Source organism: Tachyglossus aculeatus, chromosome 9 (genome assembly GCF_015852505.1).
Source record: "Tachyglossus aculeatus isolate mTacAcu1 chromosome 9, mTacAcu1.pri, whole genome shotgun sequence".
In the NCBI taxonomy this organism is placed as follows: domain Eukaryota; kingdom Metazoa; phylum Chordata; class Mammalia; order Monotremata; family Tachyglossidae; genus Tachyglossus; species Tachyglossus aculeatus.
This window is the reverse complement of record NC_052074.1, coordinates 33,811,758-33,831,580: the sequence shown is the minus strand read 5'-3', so window position 1 is coordinate 33,831,580 and position 19,823 is coordinate 33,811,758. Positions and strand designations below refer to the sequence as shown.

General features: G+C 44.8%; 1 protein-coding gene across 2 annotated transcripts in view; it reads right to left on the bottom strand.

The window, feature by feature from the left end:
• HS1BP3 (HCLS1 binding protein 3) overlaps positions 1–19,823 on the bottom strand; it is an 88,522-nt gene that overhangs the window by 51,840 nt on the left and 16,859 nt on the right. The gene's annotated exons all lie outside the window — the stretch shown is intronic.

Sequence of the window (19,823 nt, the reverse complement as noted above, 5' to 3'; positions counted from 1 at the left end):
TATGTGTCCATGGAATCGCTATGGGTGGAGACGACTCGAAAGCATAAGACCAGCAAGCCCAAACAAAACACTTAAATGGGATTAATTGATCTTCTGTTGAGCACATCTGGGGGTGGATAAAATGTGGTTGGATAAAATAGATGGCGGAAGCGGTGGTGGCGAAGTGGTGGTAGCTTCGCCTGCAGCGACCACCTGCCAACTTGCCAACTTGGCCACCTCGGCATCCCCACCTCGGAGCAGCTGGACCTCTCTGAGGTGGGAGCTGGTGGGTGGCTGGGAGCCCACTCAGGGCCCTCAGCCCCCTTCCTCCTGTCACTCTTCCCCGGGAGTGGCCACTTGCAGTGCTAACATCCCCAGGACTGGAGAAGGCCAGGCCCCCGATCTCATCCTTTCCACCCTTCCATCTTTACATAATGAAAAATAACCACAAGTCACAAATTCTCCCTGACCAGCAGCCATTGCTGGGGTAAAGGGGAAGACGGGGAGGGCACATAAAGGGGGAGAAAGAGACAGAAGAGTAAAGAGACAAAGAGGGCACAGTTTAGAGAGGGAGAAGGCAAATGGAAGATAGAAAGGGGAGAGATGATACCACCCTAGATCTTTCATCAAGTGGGGAGCCAGAACCCCCAAACCCCTGAACATCCTTCCGGAAACAAGGCACGAGGTGAACTCTACATTAGTGGAAACACTGATAAAGCACAGGAGACGGGGCATGTACACAAAACCAGTGAAATCAGTTCAGCTTGTGGAACAAGATGTGGATCAGGGCCCACGGTTACAGATAAAAATGACAATGGAGGGAGAAGAGGGTGAATGACACTATGGAGCTACGGCTTGTGAGACACAGAGTAGTCCTCATCCATCACGTTTCAATGATGCCTCCTCTTCTCTGAAATAGTAACGCCATTAAACAATGCAGCAGAAAATAAGCAAAAAGCCATTTCCACTCCGCTGAATCCCCATAGAGCCTGAAAACCATCAGGTCTGGAACCTTTCACGAATCAAAATCACAGGAGATCGAAACAGTTGGCAGAACAAAAGGGAGGCACGAAGGAATGAAAATGATTAATTGTATGAGGAGAAATTACATGAAAATTGTAATTACTTTTTATCTACTTGCCAATGTTGATGTGATAAAGGACTTCTCAAACTTTCCTTCGCTGCTCATTTCCCTCTTAATCAGATTCACATTCTTGTTTTTCTCTCCAGGGACATTTAAGCCACATGTAAACCAACACGAACCATACTAACACCATGATTTCCAAGAGTCTTTCTGGTCTGCTACAGATGCCCACCCCCAATAAGGGATTCCCCAAGGTCAAAATCTCAGAGACCATCATTGGTACACCTAGTGTACAGGGTAGGGAATATGTCTGTTTATGTTATACTGTACTCTCCCAAGCGCTTAGCATAGTGCTCTGCATTCAGTAAGCGCCCAATAAATACAACTGACTGACTGACCACCCATCAATTCTGGGGACCATTCCCAAGGACCGACAGTTCCAATGCATGACAAATGTCACCTCCATGTCAAATGTTTCCAGCCTCAGCCATACTCTCTGGCCACACCATGGTCCTCACCATGGTGATGATGACGATAATAAATAATAATAATGATCATTAATAACAGTAAAATGTTCTCCCTCCTACTTAGACCGTGAGCCAGGGACAGGGACAGTGCCTGACTTGATTAGCTTGTATCTATCCAGGTGCTTAGAAACAGTGGACAGAGTAAGTACTTAACAAATATTATTATTATTGTTATTATTATTAATAGTCAGCACTGTCATCCCTGTCAGCAGAGCAGAGAACTGCAGGGCTCCTGCTCCAGGTCATTTCTGGATGTTCTAGGAAGAGGCAGCATATCAAGAGCTTGGAAATTCAGTTCTGACTCTTCTGTTTTGAAATGAAACAATAATAATAATAACAATGATGATGATGGTATTTGTTAAGCGCTTACTACGTGCCACGCACTGCTCTAAGTGCTGGGGTAGATACAAGGTAATCAGGTTGTCCCACGTGGGGCTCACAGTCTCAATCCCCATTTTACAGATGAGGTCACTGAGGCACATAAACAGTGTGCCCAGCTGCCACGCTGACATCCTCTTTCAATCAGGGGGTGAGTCTACTGGACTGAGCACCTGACCTCCAAGAGAAGCGGTGTGGCCTAGTGGAAAGAACAAGAGCCTGCAACTTTGAGGACCTGGGTTCTAATGCCAAACGCTGCCAATTGTCTGCTGTGTGCCCTTGGGCAAGTCACTTAACTTTCCTGTGCCTGTTTCCTTTTCTGTAAAATGGGGAAATACCTGTTCTCTCTCCTACTTGAGCTGTGAGCCCCATTTGGGACAGGGACTGACCAGATACTCTTCTATCTACCCCAGCCCTACGCTCATAATAAGCACTTAAAAGATACCACAATTATTAGTATTAATAGTCGCTCATTCTTCCTCCTCCTCAAGTGGTAGGCATTCGCTTCCCCATTTAGTGCCATGGAGAGAACAGATACCACGAGTCCATCCCCTGAACATCTTCCTTCCAGACACACACAACCCAGCCAATTTTGCCTCTGCCTGGTGAGGCATCAGAGTGAGATGAGAAGGAAGTAGGCTAGACTTTGTGCCCTCATCGATTCCACACCTTATGGGTGCCTCTCTCTCTCTTGGGCAGGAGGGCAGATGAGGGAGAGGAGCTCCCTCTCAACCTGCTTGGGCTGAAGAGATGAAAATGCTCCCTGACTCCCAACCCGAGGCACTCTCCCATCCCGAGGCCATCCTGAAAAAGAGCTGACACTGCAGGGGGAACGAGGGCCCCGTCCAGCTGCAGACCCAGCGTGCCATAAGGAAAGGAACGCTCCTCGTGGTGGCAATTTTCTGCAGCTGGCTGCCACCTCCGCGGCAGAGCGGAAGAAACATTCCTCAGTCTAGGCACGTGCTGAGCCACCAGGCCTTGTCTTCTCTATGCTCCATCATCTACACCCATAGAGTGACTGGTAAAGCAGCATACAAACTGAAGAAGAAGAATCAAAAGGGCTTACTATGTGCCAACCACTGTGCAAAGCACTGGGGTAGATACAGGGTAAACAGATCAGACACGATCCCAGACCCAAAGGAAAGCTGATGGCCTAGAGTGGGCAGCCTTTCACAGGTTCTATACTCTGACATTTCAATTTCCTCTTGGACACCTCCATTTTGATGTCTCGCCAACCCATCAAAATTCAACACATCTGAAACCAAACTTCTCCTCTTCCTTCCTAAACTCCCTCCTTCTCATTTTCCCATCTCTACTGACGACACCACCACCCTTTCTTTAAAAATGGAATTTATTAAGCACTTACTATGTGCCAGGCACTCTACTAACTCTGGGGTAGACACAAGATAACCAGTTTGGAGACAGTTTATGCCCCACACGAGGCTCACAGTCTCTATCCCCATTTTACAGGTGAGGAAACTGAGGGGCAGAGAAGTGACATGACCTTCCCAAGGTCAAACAGCAGACAAGTTGTGAAGCCAGGGTAAGAACCCAGGTCCTTCTGACTCCCAAGCCAGGTTCTTTCCACTAGGCCACACTGCTTGTTACTACAAAACAGTGCAACTGAATGACATCTTTCTGTGGCGCTTATGGGCCTTCACTGGCAAAGACCCATTCGCACTTTGGTGGGATATTAGGCAAGGGCAGGCACCATCGACCTATTTTATAGAAAGGAAAAATGGATCAGCCGGAAGTCAAAGGACCGGTCCAAGCAGAACAAGCCTTCCTGACTTCCAACTTGGAGTTCCCGCTCTGAGAAAAATGGAACAACATGCAGTAAATCAAGTTTGGAAAGTTCAGATGTGAAAAACCAATTTGAATGATAGAAGAAGTGTGGGGTCTCCAAAAATCTGCCCTAATAGGAAGGAATGAATCCATGTGTGGGTGAGAATTTCTAAGAAAACTTCTTTTTGGTAACTGGAGTCCCTTCCATCAGGATGCCGGGGCCTTAACAGGGAGGAATGGTCCCCCAATTTAAACACCCAGCACCTCTCCCTCCCAGTCCCTCCAGCAGAAGATTGAGTCCGGCAGACACCCTTGCCCAAAGTTTGTCTTGACTGTATCAATAAGGGGATCTGTTAAACTGTGAAGAGTTCTGGCTGTTGATAATGTACTTTTCTAATGGCAAATACAAATGCCATCCTTAATCTGGACCATGTTCTAAGATTTCGAATATTGTGTTGGGCTATGGAGCTTCATTTCTGACAACAGTTTTTTTTATGCTAGAGTATTCAATTTCGAATTAGCCATTTCAACATATCTATTTGTCTCTAATTCATTTGCATAAAGCAACATTAAAATAAAGTTTATTAAATAAACAGGATAAGAAGGTCAAATCAATAGAATCTATTTGGATTAGACCTAAAATAACGATATTAGACAGCTACTCATCTCTAATTCATTTGCAGAAAGCAATGATAATATGAAGTTTACAAGATAAACAGGATAAGAAGGGCAAATCAACCTAATCTATTTGGATTAGACCTACAATATGATTGTTATAAATATGATGCAATGTAATTTTTTAAAATAGCAAACAATGCAATAAAAACAAAACTACTAGCTACATTTCAAGCGCTTAGTACAGTGCTCTGCACATAGTAAGCACTCAATAAATACGATTGATGATTTTATGGCCAAATGCAATTCGACCCAAGCCCAGAAAGGGAATATCTTTCAAAACCCTGTTTGCTCCCTCTGTGTAAAAGTGCTTTTACTTTTGTTTGCTATTTATCTTCATCAAAAAAAAAAATTAGGGGGGCCTGCTCTCACCGCCGATTAAATTAACTTGGGAAATTAGCTGCCTTTAGAGTTGTGCTGTGCCCCATTTCTGTTTGTGGCCGTTTGAACCCTATCAGCCTATCACAGTGGACACATCCCAAAAAGTATAAAGACCCATCATAGAGACCATTCTCTAAGCTATTTTATTCCGCAGCATTTACTGCCCTTCGTCATTTCCCAAGAGACCCTTCAGATGCAATGGAAAGGGAAGGTGGGAAACTGGGACATGGGAAGCAGCGGGGCCCAGTGGAAACAGCACAAGCCTGGGAATCAGAGGACCCGGGTTCTAACCCCGGCTATGCCACTTGTCGGCTGTGTGACCCTGAGCAAGTCATTTCACATCCCTTGGCCTCGGTTACCTCATTTGTAAAATGGGGATTAAGATTATGATCCCCGTGTGGGACAGGGACTGTGTTGAATGTGATTACCATGTATCCACCCCAGCGCTTAGAACAGTGCTTGAAACATAGGAAGTGCTTAAAAAGTACTATAACTACAGCTATTGTTATTATCATTATTGTTATTATTATTATTATTATGGCTTACTACCGCTCCCTATGGTGCATGTCCGCCAGCAGCTGGGTTGTCACTGGGCCTTCAACAACAGACAGGGTGCAAATAAAAATCTGCCTCAGCAAGCTGGATGGATGTCTGTGTTGAGGTTAAATGAATACCCTGCCTGGGCTCCCTGAAATGGCTCCTTCCAAGGAAAAGCTCTAATCCAGAGTCAATCAATCAATCAGTGGTATTTACTGAGCGCTGTGGGCAGAGCATGGTACCAAGCACTTAGGAGAGTACAATAAAATAGAATTATTGGACACGTTCCCTGCCCATAATGAGCCTGTGATCTTGTTTGTTGAATTTCATTTCTCCCTTCATTTTTTTCCTATTTTGAATCATGAAACACCTCCTAAAATTCACAACGCTAAAAACTCCAGCTTTGGTATCTTGCCATTGTCTTTCCACTTCACAGAAAGGCAATGTAAGTCATCCACCCCTCTCCTTAGACTGGGAGCCCTGGGTGGGGCAGGGACTGCAGCCAACCTGATTGTCTTTACCTTACCCAGGGCTTAGTACAGTACTTAGCAAATAGTAAGTGGATAACAAATATCTCAATTGCTATTCATTCAATTCATTCAATCATATTCAAAACACTTGGAAAGTACAATTCGGCAAAAGATAGAGACAATCCCTACCCAACAAGAGCTTACAGTCTAGAAGAGGGGAGACAGACAACAAAACAAAACAGGTAGACAGGCATCAATAGCATTATTGCTATTACTACCACTTCCATCAAACTGCATATTTTAAAAAGGTCTAGTGGATACAGCATGAGCCTGGGAGTTTGAATGTCATGGGTTCTAATCCCAGGCCCGCCACATGTCTGCTGTTTGACTTTGGGCAAGTCACTTTATTTCTCTATGCTTCAGTTACCTCATCCATCATCAATCATCATCATCGATCGTATTTATTGAGCGCTTACTGTGTGCAGAGCACTGTACTAAGCGCTTGGGAAGTACAAATTGGCAACATATAGAGACAGTCCCTACCCAACAGTGGGCTCACAGTCTAAAAGGGGGAGACAGAGAACAAAACCAAACATACTAACAAAATAAAATAAATAGAATAGATATGTACAAGTAAAATAAATAAATAGAGTAATAAATATGTGCATGAAATAGGGATTAAGACTGTGAGCCCCATGTGGGACAGAGACTGAGCAACCTACCTTGTATCTACCCCAGTGCTTAGAACAGTGCTTGGCACATAGCAAGTGCTTAATAAATACCGTAATAATAATAATGATTATTATTAGTATTATCAAGCTAAGGATCTCTAATTCCTGCTCTCTGAATACACGGCCTGCCCGCCTCCAGCCCCCACAACCCTTCCATCAGGACTCTAGGCCCTCTGGGGGAGGGATGGTCCCCCAATTTACACAGCCCGCCCCTCACCCTCCCAGTCCCCCCAGCAGAAGATGAAGTCCAGCAGACTCCCTTGCCCAAAGCTTGTCCTGACTGCAGCAGTGAGGGGATCTGTTAAATTGTGGAGAGTTTTAGCTGTTGGTAAATGCTTACTATGTGTCAAGCACTGTTCTAAGTGCTGGAATAGATTCAAGCTAATTAGGCTGGGTACAGTTCCTGTCCCACATGGGGCTTGCAGTGGGGAGAATAGGGATTGAGGCACATTGAAGATAAGTGACTTGACCAAGGTCATACAGCAAGCAAGTGGCAGAGTTGGGATTAGAACCCAGAGAACAGGCTCCCAGGCCTGTGCTTTGTCCACTAGTCCACACTGCTCCCCTAAAGTATCACTGTGGAAATGTAATTGTTCTTATCCACAATTCATTTCTATTCCTATATCCATAATTTAATTTTATTCATTTATTTATATAATTGTCTTCCCTTCTAGACTGTAAACTCGTTGTGGGCAGGGGACTTGTCTACCAACTCTGTTGTCTTCATTCATTCACTCATTCAATTGTATTTATTGAGCGCTTATTGTGTGCAGAGCACTGTACTAAGCACTTGGGAAGTACAAGCTGGCAACATATAGAGACGGTCCCTACCCAACAGCGGGCTCACAGTCTAGAAGGGGGAGACAGACAACAAAACAAAACATGTGGACACGTGTCATCAGAACAAATAGAAATAAAGCTAGATGCACATCATAAACAAAATAAATAGAATAGTAAATATGTACAAGTAAAAGAAATAGAGTAATAAATCGGTACAAACATATATCCAGGTGCTGTGGGGAGGGGGAGGAGGAGAGGAAAAAGGGGGCTCAGTCTGGGAAGGCCTCCTGGAGGAGGTGAGCTCTCAGTAGGGCTTTGAAGGGAAGAGGAGAGCTAGCTTGGTGGATGTGCAGAGGGAGGGCATTCCAGGCCAGGGGGAGGACGTGGGCCGGGGGTCGACGGTGGGACGGGCGAGAACGAGGTACAGTGAGGAGGTTAGCGGCAGAGGAGCGGAGGGTGCGGTCTGGGCTGGAGAAAGAGAGATGGGAGGTGAGGTAGGAGGGGGCGAGGTGATGGACAGCCTTGAAATCATATTTATTGAGCAGTTACTGTGTGGACAGCACTGAACTAAGTGCTTGGAAAGTACAATTCAGCAACAACTGTGCTCTCCCAAGCGCTTAGGTGCTCTGCATCAAATGAGAGTTCACTAAATACCAGTGATTGTATACCTCTGCTTGATTCTTTCTTCATTCTGATTTACATCACTGTTGAACTTTTCCTGTGCTTACTTCTGTCCACTTCAGAGCAACTTTGGTTTCAGACCGTCCCTAAACTCTAGCCTTCTAAATCTGGCTAGAGGGTTGTCTGCGGACAGCTGGTGACCTCCACTCCCATCGAAAGCGCACGCACTACAACACTCTTCGATGGCAATGATGAGAATGAAAATTTCTATGAAGACGGGGACAACAGAGTTACTTACAACTCTGAGAAACCATGTGGAAGTGCCAGTATCTGGGTAAGACTGCAGATTGCAAAATCGCTTTTAGATTTACATTGGCTGGAAAACTGGGGGCTTATTATCCAGAATGTGACATCTATAAATCCCCTTGCAAAATACTGGCAGAAAATAATTCATCACTCTGATGAGGGGAATGAATAATAAAACGGTGAAAACCAAAACTGAATACCTGAGCGTCCAAAACACTTAACCGTTGAGCCACCTACACCTTAAAATTGGAAAGTTCCTTTTAACAGCTCATTCAAACCCTACTTGCTCTTTAGGTCAGTAACTGAGTGGAAAGAAGGATTTCATGAATGTGGGGACAGAGAATGAAGGGCAGCTCATGAGTTGGAGGAGGTAAGTAGAGTGGGCAGTGTAGGACCTGAGAGGCCTTAGCCAAAAGTCAAACTTTCTGAAAAGAAGACTTTTCAGCCTGATGCAAATTTTGCTTTAAGATTTTGATAGCAGGTAGTTATTTCATTTGAAATTTCCTTTCATCATCAATGCAGTTCAATGCTATGTCGACGTCAAGTCTGTCTCAAGCCTCTTTTCCGGTGTACCAACCGTAACGTTAATAACCCTAAAATGTCCTTGACAGCTGGCACGGAAATTCTGAAAATATAACCTGAATACAGACAGGGTTTAAAAATCCACCTGGAGTACTACACATTTTGAAAGGACTGTGATAGTCGAATAAATAAAAATTGATGAAAGGAATTCCAAAATAAAATTTTGACATCAATATTGATGTTCCAAATATTTTCCGTTATTCTGAGCCCACGTGGGATTGCTGAATCCCGAGCTGGCAGCGTCTCAGCCCCAGCACTGGATTTACTCATAAAATCTTTCAACTTGCTTCTTCTTGTATTGGATTTATATTGTGCTTGCAATTCATTTCTCTTCTTTCTTTCAGGTACCCTCACCTTGTGGGGGCAGATCGGCTGATTTAGGAGGCCACGGACAAGGAGGCTTGGGTGTAATCATGTACCTTGGAAAGTTTCGCATCTCTTTAACCCCTGGCACTGCACTGTGCTTCCTTGGGTCTCCTCCATTTTCCCCCTCCTCCTTTCCATGCCTCCAAAAATTGCCAACAAGCCTTTAGACTCTCTTTACTCTTTACAGTTGCTGCACTGCATCCTCATTTTAGGGGTCCCAAAGAACTCAGCCCTAGCACACCATTACCTTTGGGGGAAGAAATGGCATCTCAATGAAGTCTCCTAGTTCACCAAATCCCCCCTCAATCAGGTACTGAGTTTCTTTACTGAGATAAATGAGGCTTTTGCTACTGATAATAACATCAGCCGTCTGAGTTATCCTTCACCTGGTAGTTCAAGAAGTTGATTACAAAAATCTTTTCAGAATTGCCGGTCACCTACCAACTGTTAGAAACCTTGAATTTGTAAGAAAAAGCTTTTAGCACATTCTTCAGCTTTCTCTTGTACTTCTGCTTATGCCTTTATTGCCCCAAAGAGAACTGCTTGTCTCTTTTGGACTACGCTCAAACAAATCACAAAGGAGGTTAATGTTCTCTGGTGTCCAAGAGCTCTTAAATCGTTCTGGATTCCGGGAATACAGTATTTTCAATCCACCCTCCTTATTTTGATCAAAATTCATCAATATGGTTTAGGTACTGAACCTTGCACCCTGGAACTCTCATATGTCTGCTGGGTGGTTACAAGTGATCATGTTTTAATGTGCTATTCAAACACAACAGACATTTGTTATCAGTTTAGTTGAGTCTTTGTGAACTTCGGAACAACAAAAAAAGTTTGATTCCTTTCATGATTTGGCTTTTGCTTTACACTAATATGACACTGCCTTGAATTTGTAATTCACTTTGTAATCAGGTAGGCATTTTGAACCATGTTGGTGCATGACAGAAGCTTGTTGATTGCAAGGCCCTCCAGGGACATGATCTGTTTAATTCCTGCCTCTGTACTCTTTCCCAGCACTTAGTACAGTGCTCTGCACACAGTTGGTGCTTAATAAGCACACTTGCTACTACCCTTTACTTTGGGCTACTCCCTACAGCAGCTTTTCAGGTGCTACAGCAACCCACCTGCATCAAGAGAGGGAAAGATCCTCAAATCCTGTGGTCTTTTGGGTCACCTCTACGGTGTAAGTGAGGCAGGGTAGGACTGCGAGGGGAGGGGGAGAGGGCCAGGGCCCCATCAGGGTTTGAAGACATGGCCAAGGGTTTATTGCCCCAAGCATTTCTGAAACATTGGGATCAAGCTTTCATTAAAAATCTCATAAAAATTTCATTTCGGAGAAGCAGCGTGGCTCAGTGGAAAGGGCCCGGGCTTTGGAGTCAGAGGTCATGGGTTCAAATCCCGGCTCCGCCAACTGTCAGCTGTGTGACTTTGGGCAAGTCACTTCACTTCTCTATGCCTCAGTTTCCTCATCTGTAAAATGGGGATTAAGACTGTGAGCCCCACATGGGACAACCTGATTACCTTGTAACCTCCCCAGCACTTAGAACAGTGCTTTGCACATAGTAAGCACTTAATAAATGCCATTATTATTATTAATAAAGCAAACCGTGTTTCTAGGAGGAAAAGTCCAGAATCCTCTGGGGGCAGAGGAACGGGCAACAGCAATGGCAATGAAATAGGTTCTCATGGCAGAGCCTACTGGGGTCTGATTTTATAGCCAAATTGACCAGCCGGAGGCTGCGAGACCTTTCCTTTCTGAACCCAAACAATAGTCTACCCTTCTGTTCTCAAGAATGTCTAAGGTTCTTCTGAAGATCTCTATCTTTCTGTCAATCGAGCTATCTGTTGCTTTTCAAAGGATGGTGGTTCTGCCTCTCCATGTCCAGGACGGAACAAACTTCAGCTCAGGCAGAGCCCCTCAGCTCTTCAACAGCCACGCCCTGCCTCACCTGCTCTCTGGGGAAGCCGCCAACAATCTCCACGTCGGCCACAATGGATTCCCCCAAAACGGGAACGTTTGCAACAGAGCTCGTCGAGGGAGAAGAAAGGGGATCAAAGGGGGAGAAAACAGAATAATTAAATATAAATAAAGAGAAGAGAAAAAAGAAAAGAGGAAGAGGAGATGAAGAAAAGGGTTAACCAAACAAACCCAGGGCCCAGGTTGAGGTGCGGTTCTCTTAACACTGGTTATTAAGACCTGTTATTCTCCAAGCTGCAAACAAAGACACTTTTGTCACATGAACTTTAAAGGTAGGCTCAGGGCTTCAAGGAGGAGTGAGGGGCTTGATGGGAATGGGCGGTGGCATCCTGGGTACAGGGGGTGAGGAAACAGAACGAGCACAACAGGTAGAGCAAGAACTGTTGGGTTTGGTTGGTGATGGCCTAGCACTCACCGCATATTGTACAGCCCTGACTGTTCCTAGAGGGTCCCAATGATGAGACCCTCTACCAAGTCTGTCATTTGGTACTCTGCCAAGTGCTTAGCACACTGTTTATCAAGCACAAACTCCTCACTATTGGCTTCAAAGCTCTCCATTACCTTGCCCTTTCTTACCTCACCTCCCTTCTCTCCTTCTATATCCCAGTCCACATATTCTGCTCTTCTGGCACTAACCTCCTCGCTGTGCCTCGTTCTCACCTGTCCCGCCGTCAACCTCGACCGACGTCTTACCTCTGGCGTGGAACACCCTCCCACCTCCAATCTGCCAAATTAGTTTATTTCCCCGCTTCAGAGCCCTACGAAAGCTCACCTCCTCCAGGAGGCCATACCAGACTAAGCCCCCCTTTTCCTCTGCTCCCCTTCCCCTCCCCATTGCCTCGACTCACTCCCTTTGCTCTACCCCCTTCCCCGCCCCACAGCACTTGTGTATATATGTATGTATTTATAATTCTATTTATTTTTACTAATGATATGTGCATATTTATAATTCTTTTTATTTATAATAATGTTACTGATGCCTGCTTACTCGTTTTGACGTCTGTTTCCCCCCTTCTAGACTGTGAGCCTGTTGTGGGCAGGGATTGTCTCTGTTGCTGAACTGCACTTCCCAAGCGCTTCGTATGGTGCTCTGCACACAGTAAGTGCTCAATAAATACAATTGAATAAATGAATGGATGACTGCTTTGAACACAGTAAGCGCTCAATGAGCATGACTGATTGACTGGTGCAAACAGAAGGTCCGAATTATGCTTTCGACTCACATGCAAATTCCCCTATTCAGCATGAATTCCAGTCTCCCCCTGAGCCACACAGTTTACCCCATGTACCTGCAGGAACAGACAACAGCAAATCCTGGGGTTTCCACCTTGACAAAGTGGGGTCCCACACACTAAAGAGGAAAGCAAAAGCCCCCACCTTTACCTTCCTCAGGTGCTACGAGGAAAATGAGGCCCGTTCGTCATTTCCTGGGGAATCTGCCCACCAGACACCATTTGCACTTCCATATTTGTCACACTATAGCTCACTAAGCACCAAGAATATCTCTTGGAAAGTATTTCTGAAAATGATATTTTAATAAGACTGTACCTGAAGAGAAGTCATCATATTAATACAGCCAGTGAAGAGGAAGCACTCTTTCGTAAATCACCATATATTTAGATACAGTTATATGTAAGTAGAGAGAGAAAGCGAGAAGGGGGAAGGAGATGAGAACCTGATGAATCAGCGGGGGTGGTTTTAGCTACTATTTTCAGGCAGAAAGGAAGCCTGTGACGCCTCGGCCTTGATCTCTCTCCCTTGTTACTTTGTGAATTCTTGAACACGAGGATCACTGGGGATCTCAAAGCTGCCACCATCATCACTATGCTCAAGGAGGAAGGAATAGGATCACACTGCGCTAATCCGGACTGCTCACTGTTCTCCACTGCTGGCGAAATCCTAGCCAGCATTCAACAGTCGGCTGTTGAAAAATGTCATTGTTCGGATGATCCTGGAGTCACAGTGTGGACTCACACTACAGTGTGGTGCAGCAGATAAATCTTGGCTGCATGTCGCAAACAGGAGAATGGCACAGAATGGGATGTTAAAAGATGTAAACAACACAACTGATTCTGTCAGCACATCTGTGCTCTGGAAACTGCTGGGCAAATTTAGTAGTTCTGAAAAGATCATCAGAATTCTGAAACTACTGCATGATGGCATGGCTATTGGAAAAGCAGCATGGCCTAGTGGTGAGGACACGGGACCGGGAGTCAAAGGACCTGGGTTCTTATCCTGGCTCTGCCAATTGCTGGCTGTGTGACCTTGGGCAGGTCATTTAACTTCTCTATGCTTCAATTTCCTCACCTGTAAAATGGGGATTAAACACCTGTTCCTCCTCCTACTTTGGACTGTGAGCCCCATGTGGGACAGGGACTGTGTCTACCCTGATTAACCTGAAGCAGCGTGTGGCTTAGTGGAAAGAGCCAAAGGATGTGGGTTCTAATCCCAGCTCTGCCACTTGTCTGCTGTGTGACTTTGGGCAAGTCACTTAACTTCTCCGTGCCTCAGTTACCTCATCTGCAAAATGGGGATTAAAACGTTGCTCAGTGGAAAAACCACAGGCTTTGGAGTCAGAGGTCATGGGTTCAAGCCCCAGCTCTGCCAATTGTCAGCTGTGTGACTCTGGGTAAGTCACTTAACTTCTTTATGCCTCAGTTACCTCATCTGTAAAATGGGGATTAAGACTGTGAGCCCCACCTTGTAACCTCCCCCGCACTTAGAACAGTGCTTTGCACATAATAAGCACTTAATAAATATCATTATTATTATTATTATTACTAAAACTGTGAGCCCCACATGGGACAACCTGATTACCTTGTATCTACCCCAGTGCTTAGAACAGTACTTGGCACATAGTAAGCACTTAACAAATACCATAATAATAATAATTATTATTATTATTAATATCTACCCCAGCACTTAGAACAATGTTTGACACACAGTAAGTGCTTTGTAAATACCATAGAAAAATGGCTGAGATGATCAGAGCTGTCTGAACCAATCAATCAATCATATTTATTGAGCACTTACTGTGTGCAGAGCACAGTACTGGGCGCTTGGGAGAGTACAATATACCAGAGTTGGTAGACCTGTTCCCTGCCCACAACAAGCTTACAGTCTGGATTACAACACAGAAGTGTAGTAGGCTTGGTCCTGTTTGACTTGTTCCATGCATCCACGCTGGAGGATAAAACAGGAGACCTGGATTCAGGGGTGAGAAAATGCTTTTGCACCTCTGGGAAAGTTTTCCATCTCAACAGACTTGGAATAAGTAATAAATAATAAGTAATTGTGGCGTATCTTAAGAGCTCACTTCGTGCCAGGCACTGTACTAAGTGCTGGGGTGGGTACAAGCGAATCAGGTTGGACCACTGATTGACTGACTGAGTACTTATTGTGTACAGGGTAGTGTACTAAGTCCTTGGGAGAGTACAATATAAAAGAGTTGGCAGGCATGATCCCTGCCCACAAGGAGCTTACAAGGTGTCAACCAACTTTCCCCATCCCTGATCAGAACTCACATGTAATCAGTCAACTTATTGAGCACCAACCAAGTGTAGAGAGCTGTATTAAAAGCCTGACCTAACTCATAACTCTGCTTTAGGCTCCAGGGAGTCAGGATGGATTGGATAGAGAAGGAGTGTGGCCTAACGGAAAGAAAACGGGCTTGGGATTCAGAAGAACTGGGCTCTAATCCCGGATCAGCCACTTGCCTGCTGTGTGGCTCTGGGCAACTCACTTCACTTCTCCGGGCCTCAATTTCCTTATCTGTGAAATGGGAATTAAATTAAATACCTGCTCTCCTTCCCCACCAGACTATGAGCTCTGATGTGTAGGACAGGCAGTGTGATTAACTCTTGCTTATATTGTATCTACCCCAGTGCTTAGAACAGAGCTTAGCACATAGTAAGTCCTTACCATATACCACATTAGTAGTAGTAGTAATATTTTGAGGATGCAGGTCTCTAGTATTCCTTAGTTTTCTTCATATTTATTAAAATGGAAATTGTCAGCCATGCAATGTTCACGGGAGACAAGCCAACCATCAAATCACCCAGAAGAAGAAAGCAAAATAGCTGAGATTTTTTGGTCTGCTGAATCCTTGCTACTTTCACTGGGACAAGCGAGAAATCCATGACAATGTCCAATGGAGATTTTCCTATCCAGAAAAAGAGCAACTTTTGACAGTTTCCGATTCAAAGGTTGAGTCCCTGGAAATTAGAGTCTCTCTCGGATTTGTTACTCTGAACAAACTTTTAGTTTTAAGAAATGAAATCCAAACAATAGTCTGTGTTCTCAAAACTTCAGTAAGTGGTTATTTACAAGGTAATAGCTTTTACCCCAGAACTCTTCTATATATCTTCAAGGACTGGGACAATAAACTGGACATCTTTGGATATTCTTAGAGCATTTTAGCTATGTTATCACTTTTGCTTTCTCAATACAAAACCCTCACCTCTTCCCATCTTTTCTGCTTGTACTAGACAGCTCCCTAAAAATCTCAGATGACCAAACACACAACTCCACTTCCCAAACCCAGCATAACTTTGCAGGCGGGTTAAAAGACTCATTCTGCCAAAAATGTGCAATACCCCAAAACCCACCCCTTTCCACACACATCATGTCACATACAGACAATGTATGTGGCAGGTGCCCTCCTGAATCCCAGGATCAATCAATGAATGGTATTTATTGAGCACTTACTATGTGCAGAGCACTGTACTAAGTGCTTGGGAGGGTACAATACAACAGAATTAGCAGGCATGTATCCCTACCGATAACAAGCTTACCCGATATTAATCACTTGGGGGCTGGCAGTCAGGTGTCGTTTCCATATTTATTCAAACTTCTAATTTCCCCTTGTCCGATTTCCTCCTCAACTGCTCTCATTTCCTTCAGATGCTGGGATGATAAGTCATTCTGATTTTTGATCCATATTCTGTTGGTGTAAATACACCAAAAGCCTCTATCCTCCCAGGGGAAACAAGGAATAAGCACTTCTTAATCAATCAATCATATTTATTGAGCACTTACTGAGGGCAGAGCTCTGTAGTAAGCTCTTGGGAGAGTACAATATAATGATACTCTCCCAATATAACAACAGAGGTGGTAGATACGTCCCCTGCCCACAACGAGTTTACACTCTAGAATGAGAAGCCTACAGTCTAGTGGGTGAGCAGCCAAACTTCTGTCATTTCCTCCAACTTTGCTCCTACGTCTAGGAGACCGCTCGGGGTAACAGGAGAACGGGTTGGCCCTCTCTCCTGTGTAGGGTGAGCTGGGTGTGAAGGTCTGGGGAAATTCCTCGGTGCCTTGGGATTGCTCCCTAGAGACCACAGACCTAATCATTGCTATTTACTGAGCACTTACTGCATGCATAGCCCTGGACTAAGTGCTTGGGAGAGTACGATAAAACAAGATCCTTGCCCACAACCTTATTTGCTCTTCAATTCTATAGAGCAGGGAATTATCCAGATGGGACCCTGACAGGACTGGAAACCTTCTCCTCCTATAATAAACACCCTCCTGCTGGGCCTGGGGGAGTTTTCATGCCCATTTTCTCCTAATGAGTCCCGGGAGGGGCAGGGGAAAGGACAGGAGGGTGAGGAGGATGCCTCAGAAATAACTGCAAGTACAGCAGTAGACTGTAAATTCCTTGTAGGCAGGGACCTGTCTACCAAACTCTGCTGAATTGTGCTTTCCTAAGTGCTGAGTAAAGCGTTCTGCACCACCGAAGCCCTCAATAAATACCACTGACTGATTGATTGATTACTGCAATTTGGGTCTCACATCTAAGTTTCTTGATCTGGAATTTGGGAAGATTCCCAACCAGCCACAGGGCTCCAGTAACTCGCTAAGGAATTACAAGAATTAATCAAGACACAGATGGATTGAATGACAGCTATGCATTCACTCTGGAAGGATATGAATGATTGAAATTAATGATGGAACTTTTCTACAACTGCAGGAAAGTAGATGAGAAGCAGATTGCGTACTATGGGGATATCAATCATCGCTCTTCAATTTCTTGGACTGGCTGGCCTGATGAGTCAGGGGTCAAGGGGCTAAAAGCTATCCTTACCCCGCCTGGCCAGCACAAAATTACAACAGAGGCTCCACACCTACTCACTGTACCTCGATCTCATCTATCTCACCGCCAACTTCTTACCCACATCCTGCCTCTATCCTGGAATGCCCTCCCCTCTTCATATCCAACAGACAGTCACTCTCCCTATCTTCAAAGTCTTATTAAAAGCTCATCTTCTCCAAGAGGCCTTCCCAGACTAAGCCCTCATCTTCTCCTCACTCACTCCCTTCTGCATCATCCTTGCACTTGGATTTGCACCCAATATTCACCATAACTATAACAGAAGAACCATTAGAAAGGTTACAGACTATGGCAGAGGAGAGGATGTTCTGGAGAAAGTATATCCACAGAGACGCTATGAATCGGAAACGATTCGACGGCACTTAATAATAATAAAATCCACCCCTATCTCAGCCCCATAACACTTACGTACATAGCCATAATTTATTTATTTATATTAATGTATGTCTTCCCCTATAGACTGAAAGCTCATTGTGAGCAGGGAACATGTCTACCAATTCTGTTACACTTCACTCTCCCAAACACTTAATACAGTGGTCTGTACACAGTAAGCACTCAATTAATATGACTGATTGATAAAAACTGAATCTCCTCCAAGAAGTCTACCCCTTCTAAGCCCTCATCTCCCCTACCTCCTCTCCCTTTTAGATCACCTTTGCACATGGATTTGTACCCTTTACTCACCCTACCCCTAGCCCCACAGCATATATACACATACCCACAATTTATTTTATGTCTCCTCCTCTAGATCTCCTTATGAGCAGGGATTGTGTCTATCCAACTCTGTTGTACTGTACTCTCCCAAGCGATTAATACAGTGCTCTGCAGCACGGTGAGTGCTCAGTAAATACCATTCATTTATTAACCGAGAGAAAAGATGAGGCCAAGGACCCTCTTTGTATGACTTAACTACATTATTCCACAGCTCATGGTGCTGTAGTCCCTTTCTGTTTTATGTCTCTCAGCAGCCTGCTCCATCAGTTAATCAACAGTATTTACTCATTCATTCAATCGTATCTACTGAGTGCTTACTGTGTACAGAGCACTGTACTAATCACCTGAGAAAGTACACTGTGGCTCACCCCCTTAAATTTGGGAATCATCCATGTAAAGATGACAATTGAAGCCATGGGAGTGAGTGAGCTCTCCAAGGAAGTGGATGTAAATGGAGAATACAAGGGAACTCAGAACTGAGCCTTGAGGGATTCCACTCTGTCAGAGGGTGGGAGGGAGAGGTGGCCCTGCAAAAAAATATATAGACAGATGTCAGATAGGCAGGTGGAGAACCAGAAGAGTAGAGTGTCAGTGATGCCAAAGTAGGATAATGTTTCAAGGAAAATAAGGTGGTCCGCAGTGTTGACTGTCTGAAAGCCAAGCTATGGTGATTTTCTGAGAAGATCATTCTAGGTAACGCCAGTCCTGGAGACAGGGAAAGAAACCCACAAGTTTTAGGTAAAAGAACCATCCATTTATTGGTGGCGTGACCTTCTCAAGTTAGCCCTTACATATAAATGAGGCAGGAAGTCACACACTTATTTTTGACTCTGGAAAGGACCCTGAGGACATGAGGGGGACAGGGAAGGATTATGGGAAAGGGGCATGGGAGAGCTAACAGAAAAAGGGCAGCAATTTTAAGTGAACAGGAGCTGCGTGATCCTTCAGATAGGGCGCTGCGGGAGATTTCTCCATTTTGGGGGTGCAGGAGTGTGAATCCGGGGAGCAAGTCTCCCTCCGCACAGTTGGCTGGGGTTTGTCTGAGAAAGGGAGCACTGAAACAGGATGGTTGCAGATAAAGTAAAGGAATTGGCCAGGGCTAATTTTGCAGGAAAGAGAACGGGTCCTGTGATGAGATGATGGGGGAAGGTGATTCTGATAGCTGGAATTTACTAGCAGTTGTTCTCGAATTAAGATCATTACTGTCAAGTGCATAATACATTAAAACCTGGTTAAGGTTCCTACCCTTAGAGTCTGGGTTAAACCCACGGAGTTCAAGGCCTCTGCTTTCCAGTGGACATGATCCCTGGAAGCAGGAGAGTGAGAGAACCTCTCCAAAACCCAGCAATGAGCCCTCTCAAAGTAGGACTGGCTAACTGGCCCCAAGACGATTCACTTGCTATTTGGGATACCATTTTGAAAGAGTCCTGGGATGGGGGTAGTAATTTGGGAAGTGATGTTTGGGGTTTACTTTGATATCTATGACCTGAGTGCCTTGAGATCTTGGGAACACCTGGACTTGGGGATAATTCTGGCTGGGGGAGGGGCACATAAGCAGGGTGTGTTCTCCAATAATTTCACATTAAGGAAAACTTGTGCCATATAGTATGCACATCTTGGCCAACAACGCACACTTCCCCCTTCTAGACTGTGAGCCCGCTGTTGGGTAGGGACCGTCTCTATATGTTGCCAACTTTTACTTCCCAAGTGCTTAGTACAGTGCTCTGCACACAGTAAGCACTCAATAAATACGATTGAATGAATACAACTGTTTCTTCCAAACTGTGCTACGCTGTGTCCAGACAGACAAGGGTTGT